Source organism: Malurus melanocephalus, unplaced genomic scaffold, assembly GCF_030028575.1.
Source record: "Malurus melanocephalus ecotype Western Australia unplaced genomic scaffold, MMel_1.1 scaffold_0, whole genome shotgun sequence".
Lineage (NCBI taxonomy): Eukaryota > Metazoa > Chordata > Aves > Passeriformes > Maluridae > Malurus > Malurus melanocephalus.
This window is the reverse complement of record NW_026623232.1, coordinates 501841-505347: the sequence shown is the minus strand read 5'-3', so window position 1 is coordinate 505347 and position 3507 is coordinate 501841.

Genomic DNA, 3507 nt, shown 5'->3' with positions numbered 1-3507 from the left:
TTTAAATATATAATTTCATTTTCTGTTATGTTTACTGTTAAAACATTCTAGGCCGGTGCTTTTGTCGGCATTGTGATATTGAATCAAAGAATGTGGAAAGAAAGACCTGGGGGAAAAAAAGTAGAACAAAACCCCAAGTAGTACTTGAAAAATACCTCTGGCTGCTCTTTGACTCCTAAGAAACTGTTGCTGGAATATTTTCATGGTGGTGTTGTTCTAAAGCTCTTTAACCTCTTATAAACGTAATCTTTGGCAAATGACACATGTATCTGGTTTTGCAGTTTTTCCGTGACTCGAGAGAAAAGACGCCCTCTCCCCCGTCCCCCTTCCCGCCCCCCCGCCGGCTTCCACCCTTCCCCAGCAGAAGGACAGATACGGTCTCTCTCTTTTTCCCACTCTGTGGCTCCGCCAAAGGCATCCGGGTGCGGGGGGGCCCCGGTGCCCGGGGTGCCCCTCCGCCCGTCCTACCTGGCCGCGCCGCGCCCGCCGCTGCCCGCTCGGCGCCGCTCCGTCCCTCCGCGGCCCTGTCCCCGCACCGCGCCTCCACCGCACCCCTCGGCTCGGCGGGGTCTCGGACTCGGCCGGATCAGCTGCGGATCTATATTTTAAGGCCTACAAAAGCACATCATCCTCCCCTATCCTCCTGTCTTCCCCCTCCCCGAGGTCCCCTTGTAACCATAGCAAAATGCCCGGTGTAGAAAGAAAGCCRTAATGGGCTGTACACCGCTCTGGGAGAAGGCTTCGGCAGCCTCCGAGTAGAGATGGTGTTGGCTTTCCCCGTGGCGGGGCCCAGGCGTGAGGAGGTGCCGGAGCGAGGTGCCGTTTCTCGCTCGCGGACCCGCTCTTGGTGGGTGTCGGGATGACAGGGCTGGCGCTAGCGCCAGGGAGGCTGCCCGGGAAGCGGATCCTGCTCGCTTCTTGATCTCCTGGCACGAGWAGGGCTCGCAGGATCTGCCTCTTTATGTAGCTTGTTCTGAACACTTTTTATATCGGGCAGGGTGGTCTCCATGTTTTCTTTCTTTCATTCTTCCTTTCTTTAGCGGAGAGAGGGGGGAGTGATGGCAAGGGGCTTGTTGGATGATTATAACCGCTACCACTTATAAATAAGTTTCTTGGGGAAGGGCTGATATCGTACCCTTGATATCAGTGGGTGTGTCCATGTATTATTTTAATATGATATGCCTTTTATATAGAGCTTGTTTTCCTCCTCCCTCTCTCCCCGGCCTCCCCCTCCCCCCCGCTTTGTTTCTGGAATTTGTTTCGCTTTTAAAGCACCAGCACAAACAAACAAACACACAAAAATGACTGGCAACAAGTTAAATCCCATTTGTGTCCCTCCCACCGAGCACGGACCATGACTCGCTAAAGCCTGGGGCTTGTAGTTTTGCCTCGATAATAATTTGACCAAGAAAGCGAAGTGGCTGCAAACAGACTCTCCCGGCACTGACAATGCGGAGAGGAAAAACCTAGAGAGATTTCTCACGGGGTGCATCCCCTTGGTGTGTTTTCTCCTCTCCATCTTTTAGATGAGGCGCTCGCATAGACGCTCACACACACAGAGGTTATGTTCCGTCGGAGATTTTAGAAAACAATGTTTATTACAATCGGGTTAAAAACACCACCTAAATAATGAAATCGTGCCATAGCTCCGGAAACTCCAACAAATAAGTCATTTCCATTTGTCCTCTAGCAGAATATTGCAGAGGATGGCATTACAATTTATTTTCACGTTCATTTCAAAACACAAATGAAAGCRCAAAGAAAATGCTCTCAAATCGTTGTACACGTTTGAATTGAATAAACGATATTAGTAGTTCTGTTTTATTATTTTTTTCTGCTTTCCAAGGCGACTTCAAGCTAATTTCTATGGCTATACTAAAGAGGAAATCCTCAAAAGCAGCAAGCGTGGTTCTCACTGAAGGTCGGGCTGGTGTTCCGCTAAAGCTTCACTGAAAGCATATCATAGTGAGCCACCCGCGCATTCCCTCTCCTTGCCTTAGTTTTACCTTACACAACAAYGGAGAAAACATTCATGTTTTACTGTACCTAAGAAATACCTTTCTACGCAATCGCGCGGTTTGCAAGCGATAGTTTATCTGTTGTGGTGGGCACGTGTTTTGTCATATGAAATTAACTTGTGAAAGCCTTTGTATCATTTTTTGATTTGCATTTGTCGACAGCGCAGATCATACTGCTCTGCGTTGATGGTTGATACAATTGCTAAATTAAAGGCATTCTTTCGGCTTTGGAAAACAGCAACAAAAATCCAGCCTTCTAAGAGCTCATTCTCAGAGAGACAACCCGAGGAGCAGTAGAGCAACTCACCGCAGTATTTTCTATGTGTTTACGGTGTCTCCATATACTTATGTATCATTCTGCATCTCTTCTGTCTGTTCCTAAAGATAGTTAAGTCACTCCTGGGCTTCTCACCTATAATCGCTCACTAAAAGAACATACAGACAGAATACAATGGTTCTGAATTCTTAGAGTAATGTAATTGGTGTGGTTTCCGTGGTAAATACTAGCAACTGACCTGCTTGTCTTGATRTGTTTCTATGTTTGAGCCCCAAGAAGCTCATCAAATCATTGCAATAAAGTCATCAATCTTTCCTATGCACACTGGAGATTTTTTCCTCTCTGCTTGTTCTGCTTCTCATTTCCCAGAACGACAGTGTTGAGCCAGCGGTCTGATTTAGGCACTTTTCCGGACTTTCAGATTTTCAGTCTAAAGCTTTCAGTATGTTGGGACTGAAATAATGATTTTCCACATTTCAAAAGGGACGAGGCTCTATTTATAAATGTTACAGAAGGTTTTGTTACTTCAGGATCAACAAAACAGGAATAGAACTGCAATTTTCAAGAAAATAGGATTTCAAAATATAGAAATAAAAAAGTAGTGGAGATGATGTATAATTCAATCAAATTACAGAAAATTGCTTTAAAATTCAGAACAGTAGCGATCCATTATGTCTCTGTTTTATTAGTGACAAGTACAATTACTCTAAAATAAAGAACAGTGGTGAATATATAATTGGCTGTAATCATGTTAGTGTTTGAATAAAAATGACGGGGACATTTAACACTTTGACAACAAAATGTTCAGAAACAACTTATTTATTCAAACAGTTTTTATTTGCATCCACGTGAAGGAGAAACACACTTTTGCTTACGATAAATCCAGGGGTTTTCACTTTAAATAAAAATATAACTAAAAAAAATATATTAATTATTTTATTATCCAAAGCTTAATAAATTCTCCTGAGTATGACTGTACTATTATTGATTACTCAGTACCCAAAGGACGCCATCTACAGGAAAAGGTCTTTAGGCTTAGCACCAGTCTAATCAATATTGAATTAAAAAAAATATATATCTGACTTAATATTCCTCTACAAATCCGGCTCCGATTTTACCCACAACACCGATCACAATATTTGCTTTGTAATTGCTTCTTGTGATTCAATTCGTTATAATTTGACACAATCCAGAAATCTGTTATAGGAGGCC